Below are 19,388 nucleotides of genomic sequence, written 5' to 3' on the forward strand. Positions count from 1 at the left end.
TACCAGGCGGTGATACAGCCCGACAGGATGCTCTCGATTGTGCATCTGTAGAAGTTTGTGAGTGCTTTTGGTGACAAGCCGAATTTCTTCAGCCTCCTGAGGTTGAAGAGGCGCTGCTGCGCCTTCTTCACAACGCTGTCTGTGTGGGTGGACCAATTCAGTTTGTCCGTGATGTGTACACCGAGGAACTTAAAACTTTCCACCTTCTCCACTACTGACCCGTCGATGTGGATAGGGGGGTGCTCCCTCTGCTGTTTCCTGAAGTCCACAATCATCTCCTTTGTTTTGTTGACGTTGAGTGTGAGGTTATTTTCCTGACACCACACTCCGAGGGCCCTCACCTCCTCCCTGTAGGCCGTCTCGTCATTGTTGGTAATCAAGCCTACCACTGTAGTGTCATCCGCAAACTTGATGATTGAGTTGGAGGCGTGCATGGCCACGCAGTCGTGGGTGAACAGGGAGTACAGGAGAGGGCTCAGAACGCACCCTTGTGGGGCCCCAGTGTTGAGGATCAGCGGGGTGGAGATGTTGTTACCTACCCTCACCACCTGGGGGCGGCCCGTCAGGAAGTCCAGGACCCAGTTGCACAGGGCGGGGTCGAGACCCAGGGTCTCGAGCTTGATGACGAGTTTGGAGGGTACTATGGTGTTAAATGCTGAGCTGTAATCGATGAACAGCATTCTCACATAGGTATTCCTCTTGTCCAGATGGGTTAGGGCAGTGTGCAGTGTGGTTGCGATTGCGTCGTCTGTGGACCTATTGGGTCGGTAAGCAAATTGGAGTGGGTCTAGGGTGTCCGGTAGGGTGGAGGTGATATGGTCCTTGACTAGTCTCTCAAAGCACTTTATGATGACGGAAGTGAGTGCTACGGGGCGGTAGTCGTTTAGCTCAGTTACCTTAGCTTTCTTGGGAACAGGAACAATGGTGGCCCTCTTGAAGCATGTGGGAACAGCAGACTGGGATAAGGATTGATTGAATATGTCCGTAAACACACCAGACAGCTGGTCTGCGCATGCTCTGAGGACGCGGCTGGGAATGCCGTCTGGGCCTGCAGCCTTGCGAGGGTTAACACGTTTAAATGTTTTACTCACCTCGGCTGCAGTGAAGGAGAGCCCGCAGGTTTTGGTAGCGGGCCGTGTCAGTGGCACTGTATTGTCCTCAAAGCGGGCAAAAAAGTTATTTAGCCTGTCTGGGAGCAAGACATCCTGGTCCGCGACGGGGCTGGTTTTCTTTTTGTAATCCGTGATAGACTGTAGACCCTGCCACATACCTCTTGTGTCTGAGCTGTTGAATTGCGACTCTATTTTGTCTCTGTACTGGGACTTAGCCTGTTTGATTGCCTTGCGGAGAGAATAGCTACACTGTTTGTATTCGGTCATGTTTCCGGTCACCTTGCCCTGGTTAAAAGCAGTGGTTCGCGCTTTATTGGTGTACACAATTGTTGGTGGGTGTACAGGCCTCCCTTTTGCACGGTATAAGACCATTAGAAACGAGGAGAGCATAAAATAACACGTGTATCTGCAACACACCTCTATTGTGACGGGATTAGCCTCTGCTAGCCACATTCTATAAAGTGGGTAACTCTAAAGCTAGTCCTCCTTGTTAAAATGTAATATATTTAAAATTCTACATGTTAATTCCCCAAATAGGCCCCTAGAACCTATGCACTTGTGACAATCGGTACCTACCTATCCCCTATCACAGATCCCAATAGTGAATAGGGGGTAGGGTCTGGGGTTCGGTTTAGAATTGGAATTGGGCAAAAGTCGTTGCAGTTTATGCACATTGCTTGGCGTGCCATAGTTGTGGTCACAAACAAGACACTCTGGGAAGTCCTTATTTTGAACGTTGATTGAGTGCTCATGGAGTTGTTAACCAGACAGTAACTCAGTGCTTCCCAAACCTGGGGTCAGGATCCCATGTGGGGTCCCATGAAATAGAAATAGGGCCCCTTGAGAAAATCTGTAATCGTATCAAACACATGAATAATTTGTTTCTCTTCTAATGGGTATTAGAATACAACATTTTAGAGTCTAACTAAGGACACTATAAAAAAAAAAAAATATCTGTGTATAAATATACTTAAGTATCAAAGGAAAAATGTTATACTCTATATTAAACAAACCAGCTAACCCATCCACAATACTACTCAGTACTACTCAATATTACTCTCAACAAACTACTTAGTGCCATCCACCATACTACTCAGTACTACTCAGTACTACTCAATATTACTCTCAACAAACCAGTTAGTGCCATCCACAATACTACTCAGTACTACTCAGTACTACTCAATATTACTCTCAACAAACCAGTTAGAGCCATCCACCATACTACTCAGTACTACTCAATATTACTCTCAACAAACCAGTTAGTACCATCCACCATACTACTCAGTATTACTCAGTACTACTCAATATTACTCTCAACAAACCAGTTAGAGCCATCCACCATACTACTCAGTACTACTCAATATTACTCTCAACAAACCAGTTAGAGCCATCCACCATACTACTCAGTACTACTCAGTATTACTCTCAACAAACCAGTTAGAGCCATCCACCATACTACTCAGTATTACTCTTAAACCTTTGGATGCCGTCTACCATAGCGGCCTCCACTTTAGAGGTGACAGGTGACAATTACTCCCTTCTTGTTCACAAAGCTCTGCTACACAAGCTTCCAACATAGCCCACTTATATGAGAGACCAAACCCATTTGCAGGGTTGGTTAGCTCTTGAGGTCCCGCTTGTCTCCACATAGTTTGGTAAATCCACCCTTGGTTTTAATGCACCACAGTAACGGAATACATTACCAAAACAAATTCCCTGGTGCCGATAGGGCAGTTTATAACTCTGTTGTTAAATGAGTTCACTGAAGTTAGCAATTGTTTCAGTCGATTATTAGAACTTAAACTGTAAAAACCGAATGTTATACATTCATTGCTGTCTTGTAGCTTTTATCATTTTGGTTGTTGTTGTTGTATTGCTGGGTTTCTTTTTTGTCCTCATGGCACCATTGTAGACACTGGACTAAATTGGGTTTCCCTGAATAAATAAAAGTTAATAATTAATTAATAAAAGGCAGGCAGAACAGTCAGGCAGGCGGGTGCAGAGTCCAGAAACAGGCAAGGGTCAATTCCCGGGAGGACTAGAAAAAGGAGAATAGCTGTTATGGGATTTTGATGAATAATGACTAAATTATGTATACATTTAGCTTAAAACTATAACTAAACAGAATACTACTATGTTACTGTATGGACGTATGAACATTATTCTAATCATGGTGCTGAATATAATGTGTTTAATTTTAATCAAGAATTGGAACAAGAACTGTCTGTTCCTTGTTAGAAACGAATGGAGTTATCATCAGACAGACTGAAATGGACATTCTGTCTCTACCCAGGGAGGGGAGAGACCTTGGGCTGGTTGTAGATTGTTTAACAGGTGGCAGACAATGTAAGAAGGCTGTGAACTGTATTGCCATTGTATCCGAGAGGAGGAAGGACATTTTAAAACCTATGACATCATTTTTATTATATAACCTGATGTAAATTGTACTATGGTCAGTACTCTCGAGAATAAACGCTATTGATTGATTGATTTTGAGACTGGTTTCTGTCCATTTTATGCAAATAAGTATCTTACAAATTCTTATGAATGGGCAGAGTGTTTTAATTGAATTGGTTGCTAACATATAGGAATACAATTCCTTTAACAATAGCAAAGGCAGGAGAATGGGAAAAAAACGCTGGTTGACTTGGAACATACAAGACGAACTGGCACAGAGAGACAGGAAACACAGGGATAAATACATTGGCACAGAGAGACAGGAAACACAGGGATAAATACACTGGCACAGAGAGACAGGAAACACAGGGATAAATACACTGGTACAGAGAGACAGGAAACACAGGGATAAATACACTGGGGAAAACAAGCGACACCGGAAGGGGGTGGAGACAATAACAAGACCAGGTGAAACAGATCAGGGTGTGACAAGATGTGTTGTTGGCTAGCTCCTCTGAACAACAGTGTCCTGATGAGTCAGTACGTTTTCTATGCCTGACAAAATCGCGCCTCATTAGCTCATTGTTATGGATGTTTCCAGATAAATGTTACTAGAAAACAGCTTAAACAAATGCAAATTCAGATACTGTTGTTATTCTGGCTGCACTGTTTGACGTGACTGCAATATCTTGTGGAACGATTAAATATTATAAATACATTCATATAAATAACGTTTTTAATGAAAATATGTCAATCATTATTTGAATACGTTGGTAACCCGTTGTATAAAAGTGATAATGCCCTCATAGCCAGTGTTTAGAAGATATATTAGCACGGTTTTTAGAACGCGATGGTTGCTATGGGTAACAGTGCTGTCACAATGGATATGATGTATGCATTTATAGGCCAATTTTGAAACTGTACAATGGAAACATTTCCCATAACTCTCATTGACTGGACATTCGGAATTAGCAATTACGCGTCACAATAGTAAACCACGGCAATTATGTAATTCTGTTTCTATTTCTTTTGCAACCAAATTATTTTACTGTGCCTGGTCACATAGAGACTTTGATTCCCATATCTGATACTGGATATACTGTGGTTTCTCCATTAAAAGTTGCGACACACCTTGCGTGAGTTAGAGAGTCTGTGCAGCGTCATTGCATATTTCCCATCACCTAATGAACAACCACAATACCAGTCTGGTGTTAAGCTTTCTGTGCTGTATTGACATATCCTGAAAATTACATCTGCTGCTTTAGATTGAACGGTCATATCTCAGTTATTGTTTTCATATCTACAAATTAATAAACTGTTTTCTTTACTTTCAGAGAGCGAGCTGATCAAGGGGTCGAACATGTAGTTATTGCCAGATGTTCACTGTCCAAGGAACAGGCTGTGGAAGCTTTATTGCTGGCAAGTGTCCATAACCAGAGGTAATTAAACTGTTCTGTGTTCTCATTCTTCTTCTCTGCCTGTCTTGTTGTACATGGAACCTGTCTCACATGCATTCATTAAAAAACCCTTAAGATGTCAGCTGCTAGTTTTCAGATTTACACCACAAAAACACAGCCATTTTCACTGGACTATCTGTTGCTATCTGTTGCTGCCAAGTCATGATTTCCCTGGGGGTTAGCCTTGCAATAACCAAGTGGTGAGACACATAGCCCTCTATATTTAAATGTTTCAGGTACACTCCGACAGGTGTCTGCATCCCATACAGTATCTTCTATTGACATTATCTTCTATTATTTGTCCTCATGTGTCTGTTTTTCAGCATAAGGTACGCTGTAGCCACCCTGTGTGGACACCAGGTGAGACCACACACACACAATAACTGTCTCTCTTCTTCACTTCATCCCTCTCCCCCTTCTCCCTAAATCCTCTAGGTTATATCAGCTGTTTTGGTGTACCCCTCCCGCGTCTGAACTGGCTGACACAGAGGGCACAGCATGGTCATAGGTGAAATGTCACTTGGTCGGGTCAACAGGAAGTATTATTAAAGAGATGCTTTACGTTGAAATGCAAACAGAGATGTAGTAATCCCAGAGTTAATGATCCAAGGTCAGTTTTGCATTTCACCTCCTGATGATTATGATGACTGACCGTGTTAGAATTTAAAAAACAAGGCTTAATCATACTCTCTCTCTCTCTATCCATCTGTCACTCGTCTGCAGGTATGTTTTGATGTGAGAGAGGAAGCCAGTCCCGTCATCGCCACTTCACCCACTCTTAAGATAACCTTCGGGCCAACTGGGGGCCCAAGGCTGGTTAGGAGACACCGCAATTGTGATGAACTGACAGAATATTAGGGTAACACTGTAATTCATTAATCATATGCTGTCTGCCGCTGTTCTTACCTCTTTCCCTTTCTGTCTTCTACACCTCTCCCCCACCTCGTCTTTCTTCCTCGTTTTATAATGCACACCATATGTACATTGAAGTACAAGTTGAACTTGCATTTATAACACGGTCCCGTGTGGCTCAGTTGGTAGAGCATGGCGCTTGCAACGCCAGGGTTGTGGGTTCATTCCCCACGGGGGGACCAGGATGAATATGTATGAACTTTCCAATTTGTAAGTCGCTCTGGATAAGAGCGTCTGCTAAATGACGTAAATGTAAATGTAATATTATAATTATCATAAGTATAATGCATGTATTATATATTTATAAACGCCTGGATAATGAACTTCTTTCAATAAAGCGTTTCACATTCTCCACTGGTTGAAATGAAGTATCTCATTGAAATAATATCCTGTGTCCTCAGATTAATGCAGATGAAGGGAGTTAGATATGCATAGGTTTTTTTCTGTATATATGAATTACAATTCAGCCCTTACTTAAATCATGTTTCTAGTCTATTGCATAGTTACAATGTGTAATCATTGATGTCCCAGGAGCAGGAGTGGTAAACACTGTTGAAGTGTATAATTGTAATACTTACATGCAGACACAGCATCATTCAAATAATGGAGTTTGATATGACTGAACCGCACCTTTATTTGCCAAGGAAGAGTACATGATCAGTGAATATATTCAATGCACAGGCTACAATGTGGGAATCTCCTGAGGTGGTAATAACTACAGTACATGTATATAGGACTTGCATCCTTGGCACAATAAAGTTATTATATTCTACTTAATTAATAAATTCAGACTTGAAGTTGATACAACAACTATGATAGCTGAGGTTCATAGATTGGTATGAATATTAGTTCAGAACCTAACGTTTTAGGGTCCATACACAGATCTGCTACATACTGTAGCTAGCTGCACATCCATAGGCATACAGTTATTTTTATCCTCCATTACACAATAAGCAATTAAATAGTTAGCTAGCTACAGCTGCATTGCAAGGCGAGCTTACACAATTGTACATTCAATTTGCAGTAAATGCTTTAGCTAGCTAGATTCTTTACATCCACTGTTTTACAAGATGACAGCCTGGTTTGCTCAGGAGTCCCTAAAACATTAAACAAAAATTATAAATTAATTATCCTGTCATAACACTAGCTAGCTAGCTGGCTAATGTTAGCTAGTCAGCTAACTTGCTAAATAGCGATTTTCGTAAATTAACTTTATGACAAAGAAATATGCACAAACGTTTGTCTCTACATTAACTAACATATTCCTCTCAATTGTAAATGTTTTGCTTGACTCGTTATGACGTAATAACTACTTACATTTGGTTCCACCGTAATGTTTTGTCAGCCATCTTCCCCCAGGGACGGGTGGCTCGTGTTAAATTCATTGTTTGAACCACTCGATATGATTGGTCATATAAAAACCTTGGGACCTAAATGCATAATGAGTGCTCTAACTCCCCCTGGTGGTGGTCTGGAGCAATGAAGCCGTGATGCTGGGTACCTCTAAATCCCACGCTGTAAGCTCGCAACTTTTAAAGGAGGAACCACTGTAATGTTGAAGAACTGCCGTTGTTTAAAAGGTACAAATTCAACATATTATATTTTATATATAAAGGTTTGTCTATATTGACATTTGGTTAACATGATGACATAATCCTATGGTTAAAAATTGTGCTCTCAAAACCACAGTTGAAAATCATACACTACCACATAAAAGTTTGGGGTCACTTAGAAATGTCCTTTTTTTAAAAAGGAAAGCAAATTTTTGGGCCATTAAAATAACATCAAATTGATCAGAAATAGAGTGTAAACATTGTTAATGTTGTAAATGACTATTATATATAGGAATATCTACTTAGGCGTTCAGAGGCCCATTATCAGCAACCATCAATCCTGTGTTCCAATGGCACGTTGTGTTAGCTAATCCAAGTTTATCATTTTAAAAGGCTAATTGATCATTAGAAAATCCTTTTGCAATTATCTTAGCACAGCTGAAAACTGTTGTCCTGATTAAAGAAGCAATAAAACTGGCCTTCTTTAGACTAGTTGAGTATCTGGAGCATCAGCATTTGTGGGTTCGATTACAGGCTCAAAATGGCCAGAAACAAAGACCTTTCTTCTGAAACTCGTCAGACTATTCTTGTTCTGAGAAATGTAGGCTATTCCATGCGAGAAATTGACAAGAAACTGAAGATCTTGATGAGATACAGCGCCTTCAGAAAGTATTCACACCCCTTGACTTTTCTACATTTTGTTGTGTACATCCTGAATTTAAAATTGATTAAATTTAGATTTTGTATCACAGACCTACACACAAAACCACTTAATGTAAAAGTAGAATTATGTTTTTAGAGATTTTTACAAATTAATAAAAAAATGAAAAGCTGAAATGTCTTGAGTCAATAATTATTCAACCACTTTGTTATGACAAGCCTAAATATGTTCAGGAGTAAAAATGTGCTTAACAAGTCACATAATAAGTTGCATGGACTCACTCTGTGTGCAATAATAGTGTTTAACATGATTTTTGAATGACTACCTCATCTCTGTGCACCACACATAAAATTATCTGTAAGGTCCCTCAGTCAAGCAGTGAATTTCAAACACAGATTCACCCACAAAGACCAGGGAGGTTTTCCAATACCTCAGAGATGGGCACCTATTAGTAGATGGGTAAAAATAAGAAGCAGACATTGAATATCCCTTTGTGCATGGTGAAGTTATTCATGACACTTTGGATGGTGTATCAATACACCCAGTCACTACAAAGATACAAGCGTCCTTCCGAACTCAGTTGCCAGAGAGGAAGGAAACCGCTCAGGAATTTCATCATGATGCCAATGGTGACTTTAAAACAGTTACAGAGTTTAATGGCTGTGATAGGAGAAAATTGAAGATGGATCAACAACATTGTAGTTACTCCAAAATACTACCCTAAATGACAGAGTAAAAAGAAGGAAGCCTGTACAGAACAAAAATATTCCAAAACATGCATCCTGATTGCATTAAGGCACTAAAGTAAAACTACAAAAAAATGTGGCAAATAAATTAACTTTATGTCCTGAATATAAAGCGTTATATTTGTGGCAAATTCAACACAACACTTCACAGTGTACCACTCCTTCATATTTTCAAGCATGGTGGTGGCAGCGTCATGTTATGTGTATGCTTCTCATCATCAAGGACCAGGGAGTTTATCATAAAAAGAAACAGAGTAGAGCTAATCATTGGCAAAATCCTAGCGGAAAACTTGGTTCAGTCTGCTTTCCACCAGACACTGGGAGACAAATTCACCTTTCAGCAGGACAATAACCTAAAACACAAGGCCAAATATACACTGGAGTTGCTTACCAAGACGACGTTGAATGTTCCTGAGTGGCCTAGTTACAGTTTTGACTTAAATCGGTTTGAAAATCTATGGCAAGACTTGAACATGGCTGTCTAGCAATGATCAACAACCAACTTGACAGAGCTTGAAGAATTAAAAAAAGGAATAGTGTGCAAATATTGTACAATCCAGGTGTGCAAAACTCTTAGAGACTTACCCAGCAAGATACAGATGTAATCACTGCAAAAAAAGGTGATTCTAACAACTATTGACTTAGGGCTGTGAATACTTATGTGAATGAGCTATTGCTGTATTTCATATTTTTTTTTAGATTTGCAAATATTTCTAAAAACATGTTTTCACTTTGTCATTATGGGGTAATGAGTGTAGATGGGTGAGAGAAAAAAATATATTTAACCCATTTTGAATTCAGGCTGTAACAACAAAATGTGAAATACGTCAAGTGATGTGAATACTTTCTGAATGCACTGTCGACGGATCATGACATTTGACTACTTTTGTGGTCTCAAAACATCTGACAAATGTCTATTTTAGAGTTAATGACCTTTATTTCTTGGTAGCCTTTGATGTCATCATGACCCACTCTCTGTTCTGTGCCTCTCCTCCCTGTTCTGCTCACAATCGTAAGGTTTGTCCTAATTGATGTGATTTAGACTCTACCATCTGCAGGTCTGCACGTCCTTGACCATTCTGTGGCAGGAAAGGGGAGTTGCCCTGACCATCTCTTACAGACTCAGATAAAAACCACCAGACTTGTCCAAGGTAAATTGGGTGTTTCGTCAATGTAAACTTCCACAAGGAGGTGTGAATGTTATTCCTCACTGTAGGATCGTTGGTCTGGATTGCTTTACTTCCCCTCGCTATCTTCCGGAGGGAGACACCCTCTCTGACACGGGGTGAGGGAAACTATGCTGGTGTACATATCTGTGATTAACAATAATGACTTCATAGAATGACTTCATAGAACAAGGGAAGAAAAATGGCCACATGAATACAGCCAATGATACTATTTTGCTGAAAATGTTGCATTATACACTTTGGTCATATAATGCATCCCGGTTGTGTATTATACGGTTGTTATACCTGCCTATGAGTTGTTATGATGGCTTATAGCAAGTGTTATAATGCTCTATGAGGCATTATGTTTGTGCCTCATAGAAAAAGTGTTAACCTTTTTGGTTTATTTTCTTCCACGACGAGCTTTCTACTGCTAATAGTTGATAACGTTATTTAATAGGAACCATTGTTTTTCAGTTAGGCAAGAGAAGAAGAACATCACTGTTGGAATAGCAGTGGATATTACATAAGGCCATAGCCAGTACTGGATGGCAGTCAGTCAAGACCAAAGCTATCTCATTATGTAATGTTTACAGATCTATTCTTTGCTAGCAATTTAGCATCCTTTTGTTTTCAGGAATGTCTCTTCTTATGCCCCCCCCCCCATGAGACAATGGGACAAGCATTAGACCGGAATACCTTTTCCGTCATCGCTATTCGCAAAAATATTACCATACGACAAAGCCTGAGGGATAAAATATGATCTATTCAGGACGTTTTGCCAATGCGTTTCTAAATAAGCCTAAACTGACCAATGTGCTTCTTCTGTACCACGTCGTTATTATCCCCTTTCATATTAAAATAACTCAAGAATACATTACATGTTTTACTGGAGGACTTATGAACTATTGACCAAGCTGAGATGAAAACAACAAACGGAATGCATTAGCCTACTGTCGTTGAACACAAAGAATGGCTATTAGTTTTAATGTGATTGGATGAGCTGGATTTTTCTTTTTGGGCAGGTTCATTTCTACCTATCACAGTACATGTCAGATCTGACGCCATAAGTACCAGAGTCTGCACTGTGTAAGTCTTAGAAACTTTCCATATGTTTGACAGGAGAGAGTTCAATCTGGTTTCATATGTTTGACAGGAGAGAGTTCAATCTGGTTTCATATGTTTGACAGGAGAGAGTTCAATCTGGTTTCATATGTTTGACAGGAGAGAGTTCAATCTGGTTTCATATGTTTGACAGGAGAGAGTTCAATCTGGTGTCTTATGTTTTAACTACACTAAAGTCAGACCATAATCCCCCAGTGTTAAGGGAAACCCCAAGATCAGTGCTAGACACGACAGATCTAGCAGAATCATACCGACGCTATAGCTCTATTTTGAATGTTATGTATCTTAAAGTTGATTGCTGACATGCAAAACATTTTGGGACTATATCAACAACGGACTAATAAAACAAATACCAAAAGACAGTTTTTTGGGGGGGGGGGTGGAGTTTTCCTTTAAGGGAAAAATATAGATTTTACATTTGCTGCATTCTATCTATGTTGGTTAGTAAGTGCCAGTTTAACATCAAGGCCCTGATGCTCTGAATGCCTTGGAAAGGCAGCCTTCCTGTGCCCCTTCCTTCCCTTCCACTTATCTAAGAAAGAAGGACTGGTGAGAGTTATACGGTGGAAACACTACCTTCACGTATCCAAATCACTTATTGAATTCACTTCAATGAATTAAGTGCAACAATTAACCCCCTTCTCAATCCGCATGCAAATTAGACCATGCTACCTGGGAATCGTCCATTCCGTAAAGTTATATAGCATATTACGGCCGTGGCGGCATACCGTGTAGGCCTTGTACAAACCCACAGTGTTGGATGGCTATCCATCTTGTACGGTGTCCATAGTAGGACTGCCTCCGTCTCAGGAGCACTTCTCGAGGCGGTCCTAAAATGGATACCTTAATCCTGGTTTATACAAGCTTCGCCAGGGATTCAGAGTCCGCCAACGTACAGTACTTTTCCAGAGGTACAACAACACAGTGGAACATGTCACGTAGAAGCACATTGCCAACAGTGGACCCTTCCTCATATACCCCAGTAACCGAAAGGTTGCTGGATCGAATACCTGAGCTGACAAGGTAAAAATCTGTCGTATTGCCCCCTGAGCAAGGCAGCTAACCATCTGTGAAGACGTGGATGTCGATTAAGGCAGCCCTCCAGCACCTCTCTGATTCAGAGGGGTTGGGTTAAATGTGAAAGACACATTTCAGTTAAAGGAATTCAGTGGTACATCTGACTAGGTATCCCCCTTTCCCTTCACGATGACTCATTAAATTGTGTCCAAGGTTCTGGGTCCCAATAGGATGTGAAGCCAGATGACTCCATTTTACTATTAGAGCACGAAACTGCTCTAGTGCTGAGACTCACCGCTTTAAATAAACAGTCTGTACTTTGGGGGGCCCAGATGGGGAGCCTTCGCTCCATATTGGATCGTATCTGGGGTACAGACGTCCAGCGATAAGACAAAAACAGTGATAGGACACACACACACACAGGGCACAGTGTACCAAATAGCAGGAAACCAAGCTGATGCCTTCAAATCGCTCCCTCTTTGAAACAAAGGCACCATCCTTCTGTTATGATTGACCTACAATCGAGTTTGACTGGTGGCTGCACTGCTCACCTACTTTTGCAAGAAATGACTTAGGGGTGACAAAATGGCGTAAACTTCATATGGCTAATTACGATTATGTAGGCATTATGCCAAGCCACTTTCAGTTCCAGTTCAGTGGTACTGTAATGGTGGCCTGGTTAAACCAGACTGAACGCTGGTCTAAGTGAAGTCAAACAATGGTGAGAGAAGTGTTCAGTCTGGTTGAAACCGGCTACCATACCAACCAGACTACCAACCAAGCTACCAACCAGGCTACCAACCAGGCTACCAACCAAGCTAACAACCAGGCTAACAACCAGGCTAACAACCAGACTACCAACCAGGCTAACAACCAGACTACCAACCAGGCTACCAACCAGACTACCAACCAGACTACCAACCAGGCTACCAACCAGGCTAACAACCAGACTAACAACCAGACTACAAACCAGGCTACAAACCAGGCTACCAACCAGGCTAACAACCAGGCTACCAACCAGACTACCAACAAGGCTAACAACCAGACTACCAACCAGGCTACCAACCAAGCTACCAACCAGGCTAACAACCAGACTACCAACCAGGCTAACAACCAGACTACCAACCAGACTACCAACCAGGCTACCAACCAGGCTAACAACCAGACTAACAACCAGACTACCAACCAGGCTACCAACCAGGCTACCAACCAGGCTAACAACCAGGCTACCAACCAAGCCCCACGTAGCTTGCCCACATTGGCACCATATGGGCCCGATGCGGGCTAAAATATTGACCCCACGTAGCTTGCCCACATTGGCACTATATGGGCCCGATGCAGGCAAAAATATTGGCCCCACGTAGCTTGCCCACATTGGCACTATATGGGCCCGATGCAGGCAAAAATATTGGCCCCACGTAGCTTGCCCACATTGGCACTATATGGGCCCGATGCGGGCTAACATATTGACCCCACGTAGCTTGCCCACATTGGCACTATATGGGCCCGATGCGGGCTAACATATTGACCCCACGTAGCTTGCCCACATTGGCACCATATGGGCCCGATGCAGGCTAACATATTGACCACACGTAGCTTGCCCACATTGGCACCATATGGGCCCGATGCAGGCTAACATATTGACCCCACGTAGCTTGCCCACATTGGTTGTGGAGAAAAGTAACTAATACATGCCACCTATCAGATATTTTGTTCCAAAGCCATTTTGACTTATTGGTGTGTGCATATAGTATGAGATGGGTGGGCCCCAGCGGGAATCTAAACCACTACCCTGGCATTGCAAGCACCATGCTCTACCAACTGAGCCACACAGGACCTACAGAGGCTTTGGGAAACCCAGCACTCGTTGGTTAGCCAATCAGTCAATTATGGTTTTGGCGGGTGAGTTTGCCCTATAAAACATCCCGTTTGGTTGTTTTGTGACAGGAAGACAAAGGACAAAGGGGAGATTGCATGTGCCAGTCTGTTGTGTGTATGTTGTTTGCCCAGATCCGACAATGAGACTGCTATTAACCTTTGGCCCAGTAATGGGCTGTTTTTGTGGTTTCTCCTCAGGATTGGAAATCCAGTGTACTTTCTAATGAGAACAGCTTTGTTGTCGCGAAAGCAGTGTGAGTAATGCTGAACCTCAAAAGGATGAGATCTAGGTCACCTAAATAGGGAAATATTCCTAATTCCTTCCTAATTACAGCGCTGGAAGTGTTATATAAAGTTACAAGTTGTTCTGAAAATATGAAATGGTTAAAAAGTTAACTCCTTTATGACATTATGCAAATTTGTTCATGAACCAGATTAAACAGAGAGGGAAGACAGTGACTGTGTTGGAATACCCATACTAACATACTGTATACTACATACTTAATGAGTATTTACTACAGTTAGTAAGAGTATTCGAACACAGCTAGTGTCTGTGTCCCAAACAACACCCTATTCCCTAAATGGTGCACTACTCTTGACTAGAGCTGGTTAAAAAATAGTGCACTATGTAGGGAAAAGGGTGCCATTTTGGGAAGCACACAGTATTAGCCTGTTAAACTCTGAGTGTTTTTTTTAGACCCAGTACTGGGTCCACCCCCCATAAAGGCCAAAAATCATGCACTATGCATAGAGTATGCTGGAGTCGCCAAAAGTGCAAACATTTAGTATGCATGGAAAGGGTACACACCCTGATGGTCATTGTAAAACAATGCATTTACTTCTGCATCCATATTACCTTGTACGCATCATCCACGTGCGCCATTTAGCTAGGTCATCGTTTACAATAGGAAAAGTGAATGGAAAAAGACGTTAGAAGTTTCCTAACCTGTCTGTGTTATTTTTTTTTTTTTTGTTCACTCCCTAACTTAAACGCTGATTGCTGCGGTCACTTTAAGACGTCAGGTTTGACAATTCATTCAGCCATTTTGGTACATTGACTCACTATCAAAACCAGACGCAACTGGTTTCAAGTGGCCAAGAGACGTCATGTGATCTCCTACCGCTATCTAGTGGACAAACTGGGAATCAGACAGGAGATATATTTACGTCAATGGATAGATAAGAGACTTCACCTTTCTCCTCGTATGTATAGCATTCCTGTAAGAGGAAGAATAGCACGTTGCACAAGCCCTGAGCTTTTAAAATGCTATGTTCCTATGGGAATTTAAACGTTTAGAGAGCCACCATTACGTAAAAGATCAAACACAGGTTTTTTCTTTATTTTTACTAAAATCCTTTTGGAACAGTAATTGGTGACATATGTTATTTTAAATCTCTTATTCTCCAACATGGAGACAAACGGTACATCTCTGGGGGTTTTCGCCTGCTGCATCTTGGGCTCTGTAGTAGTGACATTGTTTCGTCACCTTTCACATTGTTTTGACACCTCTATCAGAATCCCACAGTTCTTACCTTTGTAACACCACTAAGCTTGTCTTTGTAGGCCGTATCGTTTTAAAACTGAAATGTACTTTATGAGAGTAATATAAAATATGCATCGTTTAGAAAATTCCACCAGGGGGTGTCAGAGTTAAAGAGATTACTGTAGCTCAGTGTTCTGATGTGAGGTCTGAGTTAAAGGTTACTGTAGCTCAGTGTTCTGATGTGAGGTCAGAGTTAAAGAGGTTACTGTAGCTCAGTGTTCTGATGTGAGGTCATAGTTAGAGGTTACTGTAGCTCAGTGTTCTGATGTGAGATCAGAGTTAAAGAGGTTACTGTAGGTCAGTGTTCTGATGTGAGGTCATAGTTAGAGGTTACTGTAGCTCAGTGTTCTGATGTGAGATCAGAGTTAAAGGTTACTGTAGCTCAGTGTTCTGATGTGAGGTCAGAGTTAAAGGTTACTGTAGCTCAGTGTTCTGATGTGAGGTCAGAGTTAAAGAGGTTACTGTAGCTCAGTGTTCTGATGTGAGGTCTGAGTTAGAGGTTACTGTAGCTCAGTGTTCTGATGTGAGGTCTGAGTTAGAGGTTACTGTAGCTCAGTGTTCTGATGTGAGGTCAGAGTTAAAGAGGTTACTGTAGCTCAGTGTTCTGATGTGAGGTCATAGTTAGAGGTTACTGTAGCTCAGTGTTCTGATGTGAGATCAGAGTTAAAGAGGTTACTGTAGGTCAGTGTTCTGATGTGAGGTCATAGTTAGAGGTTACTGTAGCTCAGTGTTCTGATGTAAGGTCAGAGTTAGAGGTTACTGTAGCTCAGTGTTCTGATGTGAGGTCTGAGTTAGAGGTTACTGTAGCTCAGTGTTCTGATGTGAGGTCTGAGTTAGAGGTTACTGTAGCTCAGTGTTCTGATGTGAGATCAGAGTTAAAGAGGTTACTGTAGCTCAGTGTTCTGATGTGAGATCAGAGTTAAAGAGGTTAACTCAGTGTTCTGATGTGAGGTCAGAGTTAAAGAGGTTAACTCAGTGTTCTGATGTGAGATCAGAGTTAGAGGTTACTGTAGCTCAGTGTTCTGATGTGAGATCAGAGTTAAAGAGGTTACTGTAGCTCAGTGTTCTGATGTGAGGTCAGAGTTAAAGAGGTTACTGTAGCTCAGTGTTCTGATGTGAGGTCTGAGTTAAAGAGGTTACTGTAGCTCAGTGTTCTGATGTGAGGTCAGAGTTAAAGAGGTTACTGTAGCTCAGTGTTCTGATGTGAGATCAGAGTTAAAGAGGTTACTGTAGCTCAGTGTTCTGATGTGAGGTCAGAGTTAGAGGTTACTGTAGCTCAGTGTTCTGATGTGAGGTCTGAGTTAGAGGTTACTGTAGCTCAGTGTTCTGATGTGAGGTCAGAGTTAAAGAGGTTACTGTAGCTCAGTGTTCTGATGTGAGATCAGAGTTAAAGAGGTTACTGTAGCTCAGTGTTCTGATGTGAGATCAGAGTTAAAGAGGTTACTGTAGCTCAGTGTTCTGATGTGAGGTCAGAGTTAAAGAGGTTACTGTAGCTCAGTGTTCTGATGTGAGGTCAGAGTTAAAGAGGTTACTGTAGCTCAGTGTTCTGATGTGAGATCAGAGTTAAAGAGGTTACTGTAGCTCAGTGTTCTGATGTGAGGTCAGAGTTAAAGAGGTTACTGTAGCTCAGTGTTCTGATGTGAGGTCAGAGTTAAAGAGGTTACTGTAGCTCAGTGTTCTGATGTGAGATCAGAGTTAAAGAGGTTACTGTAGCTCAGTGTTCTGATGTGAGGTCAGAGTTAAAGAGGTTACTGTAGCTCAGTGTTCTGATGTGAGGTCAGAGTTAAAGAGGTTACCGTAGCTCAGTGTTCTGATGTGAGATCAGAGTTAAAGAGGTTACTGTCTTGCTCCCACTGTGAAATTTGGTGGAGGATCGATGATGATCTGGGGGGTGCTTCAGCAAGGCTGGAATCGGGCAGATTTGTCTTTGTGAAGGACGCATGAATCAAGCCACGTACAAGGTTGTCCTGGAAGAAAACTTGCTTCGTTCTGCTCTGACAATGTTCCCCAATTTGAGGATTTTTTTTTTTTACAGCAGGACAATGCTCCATGCCACACAGCCAGGTCAATCAAGGTGTGGATGGAGGACCACCAGATCAAGTCCCTGTCATGGCCAGCCCAATCTCCAGACCTGAACCCCATTGAAAACCTCTGGAATGTGATCAAGAGGAAGATGGATGGTCACAAGCTATCAAACAAAGCCGAATGCCAAGACACATGAAAGCAGTGATTGAAAATCAGGGTTATTCCACCAAGTATTGATTTCTGAACTCTTCCTAAGTTAAAACATTAGTATTGTGTTGTTTAAAAATGAATATAAGCTTTTTTTGTTTGCATTATTCGAGGTCTAAAAACACTGCATCTTTTTTGTTATCTTGACCAGTTGTCATTTTCTGCAAATAAATGCTCTAAATGACAACATTTTATCTTGGAATTTGGGAGAAATGTTGTCAGTAGTTTATAGAATAAAACAAAAATGTTAATTTTACCAAAACACAGACCTATAAATAGTCAAACCAGAGAAACTGATAATTTTGCAGTGGTCTCTTAATTTTTTCCAGAGTTGTATGTATGCAATATAACTTCTAATAAATAGCATCTGAGGAAATGCACATATCTGCTAAATCGTGAATCCTGAATACAAAGTGTTATGTTTGTGGGAAAATCCAACACAACACATCACTAAGTACCATCTTCAGATTTTCAAGCATGGTGGTGTCTGCATCTTGTTTTTCAGGATATAAAAAGAAACGGAATAGAGCTAAAGCTTAACCCTGGAAGAAAACCTGGTTCAGTCTGCTTTCCAACAGACACTGGGAGACAAATTCACCTTTCAATAGGCCAAACACAAGGCCAAATATACACTGGAGTTGCTTACCAAGACGACATTGAATGTTCCTGAGTGGCCTAGTTACCGTTTTGACTTAAATCGGCTTGAAAATGTATGGCAGGACTTGAAAATGGTTGTCTAGCAATGATCAACAACCAACTTGACAGAGATTGAATCATTTTTTTAAAGAATAATGTGCAAATATTGTACAATCCAGGTGTGAAAAGCTCTTAAGAGACTTACCCAGAAAGACTCAAAGCTACTCAGAAAGATTCACAGCTGTAATCGCTGTCAAAGGTGATTCTAACGTGTTAACTCAGGGCTGTGAATACTTATGTAAATGACATATTTCTATAAATTTACAAACATTTCTAAAAACATGTTTTCACTTTGTCATTATGGGGTATTGTGATGTCATTATGGGGTATTGTGATGTCATTATGGGGTATTGTGTGTAGATGGGTGGAAAAAATATATTTAATGCATTTTGAATTCAGGCTGTAACTTAACAAAATGTGGAATAAGTCAAAGGGTATGAATACTTTCCAAAGGCATTGTATGATATTATAATAAATTATAATTATAAATTAATTATAATAATAAAAGTCCGTCAATTTAAACTAGAGATATCCGTTTATTGAATGGGCTGATTCTCAATCCACCACATCCGGCTGTGGCGCATCCGGCAATGGCGGTCTTGCTCATCTGCAGTGGAAGGTGGCCGAGCTACAGCGGTGTTTGTCAGATCACGAGAGATCCCGAAAATCGGTTTTCACATGAAAACGCCTGTAGTGTCCTAACGGTTTGGCCTACAAACTAGTATGACCACTATGGACTCGTAAATGGAATGGATGTATGGAGGTCGTTTTGTGCCTACCTAAAAAAAAAAGGGGTTCAATATGTGTTAAAAATATAAATATGCTAGATGTAGGACAGACACTTCAAAACCTTATTCCTTATTATTATTATTTTTGTATGTGTTTTTGCCAT

The sequence above is a fragment of the Salvelinus alpinus genome, chromosome 30 (assembly GCF_045679555.1).
Source record: "Salvelinus alpinus chromosome 30, SLU_Salpinus.1, whole genome shotgun sequence".
In the NCBI taxonomy this organism is placed as follows: Eukaryota; Metazoa; Chordata; class Actinopteri; order Salmoniformes; family Salmonidae; genus Salvelinus; species Salvelinus alpinus.